Source organism: Amblyomma mixtum, chromosome 8, assembly GCF_055824585.1.
Source record: "Amblyomma mixtum isolate Tamu chromosome 8, ASM5582458v1, whole genome shotgun sequence".
Classification (NCBI taxonomy): domain Eukaryota; kingdom Metazoa; phylum Arthropoda; class Arachnida; order Ixodida; family Ixodidae; genus Amblyomma; species Amblyomma mixtum.
Window position 1 is genome coordinate 65849296 of NC_143019.1, and position 14477 is coordinate 65863772.

The 14477-nt window shown below is 43.1% G+C and overlaps 1 long non-coding RNA gene across 1 annotated transcript; it reads left to right on the top strand.

The window, feature by feature from the left end:
* The first annotated feature begins 1158 nt into the window (after positions 1-1158).
* Positions 1159-4117, top strand: LOC149332777 (uncharacterized). The gene is made up of 2 exons (XR_016285261.1): positions 1159-1312; positions 2444-4117. It is a non-coding gene; the product is annotated as an uncharacterized LOC149332777 (long non-coding RNA).
* The last annotated feature ends 10360 nt before the right edge of the window (positions 4118-14477 follow it).

Genomic DNA, 14477 nt, shown 5'->3' on the forward strand with positions numbered 1-14477 from the left:
CTCGCCCAAGGCCAGCTGCGAATAGACAACACGATAAGGGGGTACCCATCGAATTGGTGCTTACGCAATAAAAAACACCCAGTGCCCGGCGCTGTCAGGCGCCTTTAATGTCCGCTGTCGCTGTTCACTCATGCGAATTATCCCGAACTACTTATTCTATTAGTGCGTAATCTGCTGTCCATTCTTAAAACTGAAATATAGTTCCCGCACTCAAGCAGGGGAGAAAACGGTGTGTGTGAACCAGTGAAACACCATATCCCAGGGATATCCGAATTAGGACCGAATATCCTAGTCCCTGGTCGTACCTCCTTGGGATATACGTCGGATGTCCTCGCTTTATATGTCCCGCAGATGACGTCCGCTGGACACCGCATTTGGACTTATCTAGAGCACATTTTAAACAAACATTTATTGCGCAGTTAAGCTGCTTGGTATACATACCAACGGCCTTCAGATTTGTTCGCTTTTAAATAGACCACTTCATTCTACCAAGTAGACATACTTTGCAGCCACCTGCAAAAATCGCCGCAATAGTTCGTGCGATACAAAACACTGGTTCACACTGCAGTTTATTCGGCAGGATTATGCGCTAGCTTCTAGCGTCGCATCCAGTTTCATAAAATATCGTGGCTCCGCGCGCATCAACTACGTATGTATCGCGCTGGAGACGGCTGCATTAACAAAATATCGTTCCAGTGTCGACTGCGAAGCACTCAACGTGAGTACCGCATCGCTCTACCGAAACAACATTAGCTGAAGGCAGCAGAACATTAATATGCTGCACAATTTCGTGATTGCAACAACTGTCTGGTACCCTTTTGAGTGCAAGCACAGCGCCAGTCCCACGGCCAGTCGCCACATTTTGGCTCTGCAAGGCTTCTGCCTTGGCTTCAAACTACGCGTGTTCGAGCCAATTACGTCACATTATGCACATCGCAATGTCCAAAATCAAATTCAGATTCTTAAAAATTGTACAAAAAAAGTAGTTACTTGCCTATGCACTACTCAAATGTGAGCAAATTTGTTTCACATCTGCCACGGACGTGTAGCCGTTGGCTGTAGTAGCTCGCTAAAATTAGCCTGCTGGTCGCGCCCTCTCACTTTTTGTGCTGCTTGCACTGCCACGGCCACGGCTTGTCCATTGCCTGGGTCCATAGAGCCTTTGTTTATTTCGCCTTTCGCGCCGTTTGCGTGTCTGTTATGCGCTGTTGCTGCCGTTGAGACCTTAGCGCCGTTGCGTTGTTTGTTCGCGCCAATTTCGGACTTCCTTTGTCCGTGTTCTCAGCAAGCATGGACAGGAGTGTGCCTTCAGGTAAGCATGTTTTCTTTGCTATTATAAGCGCTGACGTTCCTTGCTAATACGCAGGGTATGGCGTTGCTCTCTCGAAGCGGACTTTTCGGCGCCGGTTAAAAGAGGCAGTCTCGGGCAGTATTGCAGCGGCTACCGCGTCCCGTGAACCATGCCCAGCATCATTAGAAGCAGACCTAATCTCAGTTTCTGAAATTGTTGCGGAGCCGTCAGATGATGAGGCGAGGCCGTGTCATACTCTACCAGACAATGCTTCTTCCCCGGCGTGTGGTTCGGTTGAGAGCGATGACTATCGCGGTGGTTTCAAGTAAAAGCAAGCATGTTTATACCTCCGTCACACGTTAGTCCTTAAAGGCCTTTCCAGCCAAAGTTTCTCGTTTCCCCAAAGGAGCAGTGACGCTGCAAGTAATCATTCACCTCAAAATGTTGAACAGCTGCACTTGTGCTCCTACGGTTGTAGTTGCATAAAGCGGCAGAAGCATATCTTTAAAGCTGGAGTGGAGCATTTTATTCATTCTTTGAGCTTAGAAATTACAAATTTATTTCATGATATTTCCTTCATGAAAAATAGTGATAGCTTCTCTCGTCAGCAGCAGCAGGGTTTGTTTATCGCTCTGGGCACCATTTACTCGGTGTTGCTGCTGCATTTTTACTGTCTTGAGATCTTAGCATAACATAGGACGCATCCAAAAACTAGATTTAGGCACTTTTTTTATATCTGATATGTTTTCAAAGTTGTTGAACTGCTTAGGTTTTCTCTTTGCGGTTAGTTTTCTAGCGTGGTGGTGCTGCAATCGCAGCTTCTTGAATGCTGCTGGCTTCAAAGGTCTCAGATGGCCAGCTTTGCTTCTAAGACCCGTTGAGGCGATGGCACATTACGCATGCTGCATAGACGCGCACCGTGTGCCTTTGAGCAGAAGGGCCCCGATTCTCTAAGGCCTTTGCAGTGCCCATGTGACAGGCGTATTAATCCCATTTAAAATATAACGGCATTAATGCAGTGGTCGGGTGTCATGTCAGATTCTCACATTGCGCACTCAGGTCAGGTATCATACCGGAATGCAAAATTAAGTGGCCTTGTCCCGGTTTTCATAAAAACTTTACTGCAACAGCTGTTTTTTTTTCGGCTTTCAGTTACAAAGCTGATATTCAACTCCAGGACGAAACTACAGACATCGGCACTGCCTGCTGATCCGGCAGCCTCTGAAACTGTGGTGGCAGCCTCGAGAGTTATGGCAGCAGCCCCTGCATTCTGCCATTCTGGAGATGAGTCTGACGTGTAGCACTTAAGCTTGTGGTACTTGCTTAAGAGGGGGGTAGCCTTCAACCAAAATTTATTATTGACGAAGTTTCAATTCTGGAGTCTTCAGGAAACGTAATTTTGTGTGTCTGCCCTAAATATGTCAGTTAATCTCATGAAAAATGTGCTTGTGCACTTCTGTAATATGTTGTGCTGGTTTTTGTCGAGCGTTTTCAAGAAGTATTGCTGTAAGGAACTTGCTGAAATGCTTGTCATTTATTTTTCTTGACAGCACGAAAAGCAGTTAGGGTAACATCATCATCCTGCCTTCAGCACTTGAATTTTAGGGTTTTTGTGATAGATAAGCAGGATGATAATTGTACCCTTATTTCAATCCCTGATGTCAAGAAAAAACAAATAGCCTGCATTTGAGCAAGTTTCCTGCTGCAAAATTTCTTGAAAATTTGATAAGAACTTGAATAGCATTTAAATTTAGACAAGCGCACAGGAACTTTTACATGAAATTAAATGACGTATTTGGACTCTGCACACCAAAATGCTTTGTGAAAATTTCATAATAGGGATTTTATGAATGAAAACTTTTCTTTGAAGGTCTTTGTAGTCAGAGCAGGCATGCTATCTATGGGCTTGCTTCTGGGGTAACACATCAGATGCGCTCTCAGTACTCTTTTGGGGCGCTTTCTTGCTGTGCCTGGTGGATTTGCCAGAGCTCCATGCCAGTGACACGTGCTCTGTTTTCATCATCATTGTTCCATTCATGGTAGGTTGAGTGCAGTATTCTCGTTAGGTTATGAAGTGCACTTACGTCATTTCTAGTCCGCGAAGCACAAGCATTGTTTGAAAAAAACTGTTCCAAGTCAGTATGCTGAATATGCTACAAGCTTTTACAGCATTCAGTCAAAATTTCCTTACAGTGTGTATTTTTTGGGTTCCCTGGTCTGTGTATTATAATGTGTGCATTCTATTATGTGTTCTAGTCTGCAACGCATAAGCAAGGTTTGCAAATATGTTTCACTTCTGTAGGCAGAACATGCTACAAGCTTTTCTAGCATTCAGTAAAAATTTCCTTGCAGTGCGTATTTTTTTTGTGAACTCTAGTCTCTATTATAACGTGTTCATATTATGCAATTTGTTGTGTGCAAGGCTTAAGGAAGGTTTGCATAAACTTTGTTCCACTTCTGTATATTGAACATGCTGCAAGCTCTTGCAGTTTGAAATTTCCTTAGTGTATATTTCTGTGATCTCTAGCCTGTATAGCGTATAATGTGGGCGTATTATGTGTTTTGTATACTGCAGGGCACAAGCAAGGTTTGTGTATGCTGAACATGGTACAAGCTTTTTCAAGTTGATATTTCCTTACTCTTTATTTTTCTGTGACTTCTGGTGTCTAGGTTATAACATGTGCATATTATGCAATTTCTAGTAGGTGTAAGGTACAAACAAGATTTTCCAAATACTTTGTTCTGCTTCTGTATGGTTACGGAAGGGTTGAAATGTGGGCCAGTTGGTACATTGTAAACGGAAAAAACCAGTCACACAAGACGACGGACAAGAAGAGTGTACACACTCTTCTCGTCCGTCGTCTTGTGTGACTGGTTTTTTTTTCTGTATGGTTAATTTCACACATTTTTAGCATTCAGCCAAAGGCTACTGCTGGTCAGCTCGACCATGCGGTTGTGTTTAGTATTTTCTTTCTGTATTTATAACATTTAACATAATTCTCTCAATGTGTAGAGCGTAAATTGTAAAACACTGTAAACTGCTATGAAAAGTTTTACGAAATCTGTGGAATGTTCCACTTCTGCACATTGAACATACTGGTAACAAGTTTTGATGGGTTGCAGTTTGCGTGTTGTCTTCATTTTAACAGCAGCAGTGTTCAGTAGTTTTCTGTAACTCGTTTTGTGGCAGATAGTTTGTGTACGGTTTCTTTCTAAAAATGTTCTTTTTGGTGCATTAACTGAGGAGGTACTCATTATTGTATTGCTATATTCAGTGAAATAAATTTCTTGATGTTGGAGCTACTCTGTGCAGTTTATGTCGGTACATACAGCTGCATATTTATTGGACACCTCCCATGGGCTTCCAGTGCATCCCTTCAAGCATACTGTGAGTGTCTAAATGCTGACAAAACAAAGAAAGTTGGGCTAGCCAGTTTAAAGTCACGCTGGGTCTAATGCAGATGACAAAGACTGAGATGGAAGCGCACGACATATTCTCGTGTTTTTGTCTCAGTTTTGATTGTGTTGGGCCCATATAACAAGAAAAATGTGACAATTTTGCTGCTATTATAACACTTCAAACACCCTAAACACTTCAGGTAGCAGAAAGCTTCGCTGTGAGTGTCATGTTGCATGGACGTGTTCATTTGTACACTGACCTGTGCTGTTTTAGCGCTTTGAAATACCTGTTAAAGAGCAAAATGAACCATAGCCACGACGACCCTGCCGAGTCCCCTGTATATCCCCAAGGATATTTTGTGGACCTCCGTGGGATACAGAAAAGGTGGCCAAAGTGATGTGTAAGGGATGTCCCCAGATGATTTTGGGATCTGCTGGGGATATCCGCATCTCCTGTTGCGACATCGCACGGATGTCCACAGAACGTCAGTGTTGTCACTGGGGTATGAAGTCAGTATAATACCCACAGAAATAATTTGTATGCATAGCGCATTTTCTTCTTTTAATAATGACTCTTTCGTTGGCTGACTTAGCTACATATGTTGCAGCAGATCGATGGTAATCACTCGTGTTTTACTCGTTTAAGTTTTGGGGAATCCTCAAGCTGGCAGCCGAATAGGGATTCGAGGACGTGCTCCAAGCATTTTGTGAATGGCGAAGAAAGCACAATTTTTGAAAGCCACCCTGGCTATGTACCTACAGTAATTAATTGGTACGACGAAACAGCGCTGACGTACGGGACAGAAGAAGAGAAAGACACATGCGCTCAACTAACAGACAGATGGTTTCTACGAGGTCCCATTCTCATGTGGCCGTTTTCACATCGCGGAGTTCTGACGGTGCGTCAACGAACGGCTACGCGAACAGGCGAAAGACACTGAAAGCAAGTCACGCCGAAATAAAATGGTCATTCATTCCGCAGATTGCGATGAATGTGAGGCTTTTCTGAACCAAACCACTCTCATCGCTAAGGATAGAGATCACACCTCGACCTCGCGCCTGATATCAGAGGCTTTTCACATGTGTAAGCCAACCATCGGTGGCTCTATTCCCACAGGAGCTCGCCTTTCTTAATCAGTGATACATTGATAGCTTCCGTATGTTCGTCCCGCATTTGCTTTCTATTTCTGCTTTGGCTTGCCATGCTGCTTTATATTGCCCCCCCCCCCCCCCCCCCCCAATTTTTTTTTTTCGCAATAAACCATTTGGTTGCTAGTTCAGCGCATGTGTGGTGTCTCTTCTTCTTTCGTCCCATCCGTCAGCGCTGTTTCGTGGTACCAATAGACCGATTTCACAAGCAGTTGCGCTACGCCACCGCTGCCGCGATGCACTCTGGGAGTTGTGGTACTCCGGCCGGCGGCCGCGTCGCCGCGGTGCTATGGCGGTGCGTGGCGCACGCGCAAGGAGCAGCCCTATTAGCGTCGCCACACGATGTTTCTCTGCATGAATGCTGCATTTGCGGCACAAGTATGGACACCTAAGGAGTGTCATAAGCTCCGACAACTGTGCGAAGCAGAGGGTCCCGGATTTTCCGTTTTATAGAAGAGAATAAGTGCCCAAGCCATTCCGTAGAAGCTGTTCACGAAAGACAGGTGAATAAGTCCTGTTCAGTGCATTTAGCCGTATTGTCCCTGTTGATCTGTGGACATTGACAAATGGCAAATTTTCAAGTTCTGAAGCTGTATGAAATGCCTTTTAAGCGCCGCTCAGCTTTGAGGCGGTCCCTTAAATTGTTAACAAGAAGGCGATAGGATTTACCTTCGTGCTGTGTCGTTAAGCCATCTCTGCAGAGATTTCTGCCCGGTGCAAGGTTGTGAGGGAACAAGTGTTCTCAGATTTATTGTTATATTCAGGAATCCACAATGTTCGTTTGATACATGTATTCACTCGTGATGTCTCGAGCTGCCATACTAGTGATAATGCTTTCTCTGTTTCACGGAATGAGAAAGCGAGGCTATAAAACTGTAGAAATGTAGAATAATTCCTAACGTTTTGTTGCTCACTGGTACTTGAGCATAAGTGGGATTCCAGTATCAGCCACATGCTATTTATGCCGGGATATCACCCATATTTTGTCCGTTGTTTTCGAAAAAAAATGGGCGATCTACTGTACTCGTACTGCGAAAATAGCGAAAGTGAGTCGTACTGGAGACGCCCTGGCAAAAGATTATATTAACCTAAATAAAAAAGTAATTAGTGTAGCAATAATCAAAATAAAACTATTGGGCACGAAATTAAAACCCCCTAAACCCTAATTAGACGTACTCAAAAGCTCCCCAATTGGCTTTTCTTTTTCTCATTTTGCACTTAACACAAGCATTTGTCACATCTACATTTAGAAAAACGGCATAGCTCGCTCGAATGCTCACCTTTCCTGCTGGTGACCCGCCGAGCACGTCGTGAGTACACTTATGTGCTTACGTGAATAAAAAAAAAACTATCTCATGGCCAGTTTTCAGCAAGGGCTATGATGAAAAAATAGACAACAAACGCTGTGCACAACCTCTATAGCGAATACTGAAAGAGCTAAATGACGTGGCAAGAAATGTAAATACTGTCCGAAGACGTTAATTAAATCGCGTGCATCGCTATTCGTTGAAATATTCTGCTGACAAAAATAACGAAAGTGGCGGTCAAGCGCGTTTGCATCGTCACCTGCAGCATTTTAAAAAGCAAGGTTCCAGTAACAAGCGCAGCGTCGCCACCGCGTTCACTCCACTTCAAGGGGCAACTGACCACCCTCTCTGCGCTGCTCCAACCGCGATCAGCATTACACCCCTCGAAACTTCGCCGTGGAGCCTCTGTTTCCTTTATAGAGCTCAACACAATAAACGAAACTGAGGAAAGTGCGGCCGGGTATAATGCTTGTCAAGGCGCAAAGTAATGTGGGCTGTCGTGCAGACGACGCCACGAAGGACTACAACCAATATGGCGGCTGGCTACTTCCGGTAAACGCGCGCATGCGCAGTAGGCTTTGTGAAATCGGTCTATTAACATCAACCAACCAGCCCGACTGAGCCCTCTCCTTGGACTTACAATAATCCCGAGAGTGTACAAAAAGCATTCCACTTCGCCTTCTACTTAGCTAGCTAGATTTAACAGGTAAGCTTGTCTGTGATGTGCTGCTTGGGCTCAAGTTTGCTGTGAAAACTGGGGATGCGTGTCTTTTTTATTTAGCTTTACCGTGAAGCGGTTGGCCCCTACCAAAAAATCTGAATGTGTGCGTGCACCAATACAAAAGCCGTGTGTGCTGAGAAGTAAGATTTAGTGGCATTAAAGCTTCTATTAAATGGGCAGGTGGAAACAGCGGCACTCTGGGTCATCTGGCCCTCGTGCTGCCACTGTATCACCTGTTGCCACTGCATCACCTGCTGGCCTCGAATCAGCTTTTTCCCACACAGCTGAGGCAGCAGGAGCCTATGACACCAGCAAAATACTCGTCGAGGACGTCGACTGGCTTGAATCCGCAATGGACAACCCGCGACAGTGCGGGTAGCTATCGTTTTCCGGATGCTGCCGAGTACAAAAAGAGAGAAAAAAAAAACGTCTCGAGCAAACGCACTTTTGGCGAGACGTTGAGGATGTTCGTAACGTTACAGACACGGTCGGAAGCCACGACGAAAAGAGGCGCTGCAACGGCGCCGACACACGAAGGAGCGCCTGCGTGGTTGGTGACTTCTCCGTTGGTGGCGCAGATGTCGGCGTGCTGGTGGCGCCGCCCGACGATTGCAGGTTCCCTATGGTTACAGGAGATCCAGACATAGCATACACCGTGTTTATTTATACAACAAAAGTCCTTGCATCGTGATTAAATAACGACGAGACCTACTAATTTTTGAGGCAGCCCTTGGCAAGTCCTTATCCCAGACAATGTTGATTTACTTGAGGTTGAAACAGATACCAGGCTACTTGAGCAGCCAGCAAACAAAAACACAACACGGCCACTGCAGTGGATGCTGACAAAATGGAGCAGAGACGCAGATTCTTCGATGGCATACTGGGACTAGAATGACTCAATCGACTCAGTGGCATTTCTACCATCATCACCATCAATCAAGCAGGAGAGGGGCCCTGCCAATTTGCCTTCTCTTTTCCAGCCCAACTGGTTTATGGAACAATTTCCAGTGGGTTCCAGTTGGAACCATCTGGGTTCCAGTTGGTTCCGACTGGAACCAGCTGGAAATTGTTCCATAAACCACTTGGGCTGGGAAAGATTTTCACCAGGGATATTAACCTAACCATAACTTGCCTCCCAACTCCCTCCTGCTTCTGCGTACATTCGTTGTTTTTTTATTTACCCATTAGTTTGCAGAAAACTTATATGTATTGATGTGCGCAAAAATAGGTTTAAGGCTAAAGTTATGCTTATGGTGGGAAGCTCGTGTGGAATCTCTGACGATGTAGTACTCGGGTCGGATACCAAGTTATTTAGCCACTGTTTCATTATAATTGTCTTTATTCCCCGACCGTTCCATGAGCTTGTCGCCATATCATTCATAAAAATGTCAAGTTATAATTTTGTTTGTTTCTGTACATTTTGTTCTGTACATTTGTTTCTGGATTGTGTTGCTTCGTTGCCATCAATGCCAGGGGGACCAAGATTTTTTTCAAGCCGTAAAGGAACGGCTTTTCTTCTTGGCCCCTTTCACAATGTGTACGTCATGTTGTGAAAAACAAATAAAATGAATGAATGAATGAATGAATGAATGAATGAATGAATGAATGAATGAATGAAGTTGGGAGTAGTATAATGACTGGAGAAAGTTGAGACGGGCTTTCTTTCTTATATCTACCAGTAGATTCAAATTTGCAAGCTTCAACATGGCAGAAGGCGAGTCAGTGCGCCCATAGTGATTGAAGATGAAACGGGCCTCAAGACATTGGATTTTTTCGAGTTTTTGTGTCATCTGTTGTGTAGGGGTCCATGCATATTCGAGGCTGTGCCTTACATTGGATGTATATGACTTCAGTCTTAATGCACTTAGGCAACTGCCTATCCGAAACTTAAGAAAGCCGAGCTTTTCGTGGGTGAAGGAACCTATGTTATCAATGCGTTTCGTCCATTTCAGCCTGCAAGTTACTGTGACACCTGGATACTTACATTCTTTTACATCTCCAACTAAATTATTATATATGCTGTAGACAAAAATTGCTTAAGTTTTTTTACTGATGCAAAAAGAAACTTTTTTCATCAAACTTAATAACCATTTCCCATCTGTCACACTATTTTGCAAGTAGCTGCAGATTTTCACTAAGACAAGCTGATCGTTCACTGAATTGATAGTGCTAAAAATAATACGGTCATCAGCAAACAGCTTAATAGACATAGAGGGTTCAAAAGCTTGTGAAAGGTCATGAATATAAATATTAAAACAGTACCGGTCCCAAAACCAGTCCCTGAGGTACACCTGAGTAAATCTCCAGGAAACATGAACGGGCTCCATTGATATCTACATACTGCTTCCATTTTGAGAAATAAATAATTTGATAAATATATCGAACTATTTCGCTATCCCTTTTGACTTCAATATATCCAGACCTGTCTCTAATGCAAGGAGTGTTTCTAGAGTATGGGACAGGGTTACAAAAGTTGGAAGGACATAGTTGGGTCTTCTTGGACTGTTAACACCAGATATTAGTCTTCAAACGCTTTGCTCTTCCATGTCTGTTATCACTGATGGCTTTCCTGCATCAATTCAGAAAAAAAATACCCTGACCTATCTTACTGCTACAACAATGTATAGCATCGGGTAGCTTAGGACCATACGGCACTGTGCAATAAACTTAATTCTACTATACCCAGGGGATGGACGTTACGGTTTTTATTTTTTGAAACCCCAGCGAACTTTTTTCAGTTTTCACTTCGGGATGCTACTTTAGATTTTTTTCGGCGAATAATATTTTCGATGAATGAAATACTGACTTTTCTGGTGACTTAACGTACCAATTCGGTGTGGTCAAAAGTCATTTAAAGTATATCTCATAATTTTTCTCATCCTGAACAATTTATTTACCATTTATACGTCCTAAACTAGAATACGCAGCATCAATATGGGACCCTACACATGAAAACCTCGTATATTCCTTGGAACTAGTCCAAAATAATTCTGTTCGCTTCATTCTTTCAAATTACAACTGTACGGCAAGCATCACAGCCATGAAATCTAACGTGTCAATCCCACCGTTACAATCTCGCCGTAAAACTGGTCGCCTACCACTATTTCACAAGCTATATCATCACGTTGCGCTTCACGACTATTTCGTATCACCCCCAGAATACATTCCACGTCGCATCGATCACCACCACAAGGTTGGCATCCCAACATGCCACACCAAATCTTCTTTTCAGTCATATCTTCCTCGCACATCTGTGGAATGGAACCGCCTTCCCCCGATATTGCAGCCATTGCAGATAACAAAACCTTTCACGACGCAATAGCTAACATTGTTTATTCAGAAGGAAGTTGATCATGTGTTATATCTGTTTCCACTGTGTTGTGTACATTGATTTTAAGTTGTTTGTTTTATTCTGGAGAAAATTTATTTTGTACTACCTGTTTTCACTGTATTATATTCATTGTTCTTTATCCTAATTAACCCACTCCCCTCTGTAATGCCATTGGCCCTGAGGGTACAATAAATAAATAAAGACCAGTAATTAATGTGCAAATAATAGTACTTGGAGCTTCACATGTGGAAAAAATTGCTACCCCCATTAAAAGAGCAATTAAAGTTAAATAATATAGCCAGCAAACGAAAACAGAAACGGATGTTATAAGAGCTAGGCTGACATGTTATCGTCAGAGTGCCAGGCTGCGTTGAGTTAGAGGGCAGGGCATCATAAGGTCAGCATGTTGATGGCAGCAATGGAACTGCCGCTCAATCATTGCAGTAGCCAAAACATACTTTTTCGCGACACCTATTCGTGGTTTCGTGCCGATGCCCCAGATGCGTTTGATCAACCTAATTAACCGAACATCTGCTCTAAGCAGATGATGATAGTGAAGAACCAGTACTTAGCCAGAAGACGGCAAGCAGCTGATACTTCCCGGTCTGCAAAGGCATGTAAGTTAGTGGAACAATACCTCAAAACGCATAACTGTGCTACTTATCTGACAATACCACCATTCCACCATGGCCCTGGCTTCCCTACATAGTTTTTTAACTGTGTGTGTAACACGCATTCAGCAGTCAGCTAGCCACACTTTGCAAGCCAAAAATAATGAATTTTTTCGGTTAAAACCGAATTTCGAAACTTGAATTTGACATACTACTTTAATTTTTAATTTTTTTTTTTTTCGGTTTAAACCAAACAGTCCAACCCCTAACTATACCCAACGCTGTTATGGTAAAAGTCCCTGTTCCTGCACTCTTCTGTGCTTCAGCTGCTTAATGAGTCTGCTGTTGGCGTTTGTTCAACAACATTTCTTGGAGCCTTGATCAGTCTTGCTTAGAGGTTCCTGTATGAAAGAGAGACCTGGCATTTTGCTAAAACGTGTGTTTGGAATCCATATAGGAAAACTGACGACAAATTGAGGTTGGCCTTTGTCAACTGATTAGCACATCCTAATGGCAGTGGCTAGATTCAATGAAAATGAAGGTTTTATAAGCTGGAAAAGGCAAAGAACATGCAATACAGGTATTGATTTTATTGGCCATTTTCACAAGCAAAATGCAATGACGCAAATAATTTCCGTTGTACACAGACCCATTTTTTTTGTATGCTAGAACATACCACCCTCCACTTCCAATCAGCAGTCACGGAGTGCTAATGTTCTTGACGTCATCATCGAGGTCACGAGTGGGCGGCAAAAAATAATCCACTTTCAAGCCCAAATATCTCGGCATTATAAAGCATTTCTTGCTGCTCATTCAACACCAACAAAGCCACGGAAAGCCAATCAAATTTTACCAAGAACAAAATTTTGTTTGGGTAATCCTCAGAGTCCCGTTGAACTTTAATGCGGTCTACCAGAAAAACACTTCATCCAGAATAAGTGCTTGAAAAGAAGGCTGAAAGATGGTTTGGTTTGGTTTATGGGGTTTAACGTCCCAAAGCGACTAAGGCTATCAGAGACGCCGTAGTGGAGGGCTCCGGAAATTTCGACCACCTGGGGTTCTTTAACGTGCACTGACATCGCACAGCACATGGGCCTCTAGAATTTCTTCTCCAAAGAAATTCAACCACCGCGGCCGGGATCGAACCCGCGTCTTTCGGGTCAGCAGCCGAGCACCATAACCACTGAGCCACCGCGGCGGCAGAAGGCTGAAAGAGAACCATTCTGATGTGGATAGTGTGCTTTATTACAATGACCACTAGTATGGCGAATTATCGGATACACTGAAGTAAATGAGAAGTCTAGTAAACAGAACAGCATTCTTTAGCAATGCAGGTGTGCACCGTTATGAACACGCAACCACTCTGTTCATTAAACGCAACACTCTTACACGCACAATTTGATGCACACTGGCAAACGTTACTCTTGCAACATAGTGGTATCTTAATGGCAGTGCCTAGAATCAATGAAAATGAAGGTTTTATAGGGTGCGAAAGGCAAAGAATGCAAACAGCCTTATAAAGCTGCTGAGCAGTCCAGTGTGTCTTAGCCTTTGCCCTTCTAGCCCAACATGCCAGGAAAAAAAATCGGAAACGTGGTCCTTAGAAAATATATGACCAAATTTATTAACTCATTGTAGAGTCAAGTAGATCGCTGCAAGTAATTACAGTATGGTCAGTCCCAAACTAAAGTGATTAACAGAAAAAGCAGGGGTTGAAGCTTGAACAAATTTAGTTGCTTGAGGAACCCAAAAAGTGCTTCAAGGAACCGAGGCTTCCAAGGAAGCCAGTTTCAGAATCCTTGCGGTACATGAAGTCAAATTTGGAAAATTCTTTTTCCAATTTCAAATTAAAACAAATGCTCCATCATATCTTTCCTGCCTCATTAATTCACCCTCATGCTAAAGCAATCCATACAACATTAGCAATTACATGTCAGAGGGTCTTGCTTTTTTTGTTATACAGGTTTGATGAACGTCCATTATTCTGTCATAATGTCAGATGGAGCCATTATGCAGCATCTGAGCTATTGTACAAAGACGTGACGAGACTTATTGTATTGCCCATCAACATTGTACTTCAATCAATCAATCAATCAATCAATCAATCAATCAATCAATCAATCAATCAATCAATCAATCAATCTTTATTTGAATTTTTAATACAAATAAAAATGAAAGGTAGCTCACATGACAGGTAGCTCAAAGTTTATCAACTGGCTACTTTTCACTTTTTCGTCAAGCCCTTTTCTTTTGTTTTTGTGGAAGAAATGAAGACCACATTGCTTTACCGACTCTACAACTGCAACCAAAGAACCTGCACAATAATAGTACAAGTAGTTTACAAACACAACCTTCCAAACATCTGAACTGTGCCATGTGCAAAAGTCTGCATTTTGCAAGCCCGAGCCATTTGTGGATAGAGGACTGTTTCTGGCCGATGCCTGGCGTGACATGGTGTTAGGTGTGCAACGCCAAAGGCTGTGTCTGCTCGCCTTGGTACACTTAAGAGTAGAACATAATAAAAGCTTCCCATAAGTCCCGCAGCACATCAAGCCAATGAAGCAGATTTATTTGCTCTCATACCTGTACTTCCATGTATGACGAAGTACAATTACCTTTAAGGGGGGATGAGGGGATCAAAGACAACTTTTCTATTTTTGGACTTAAG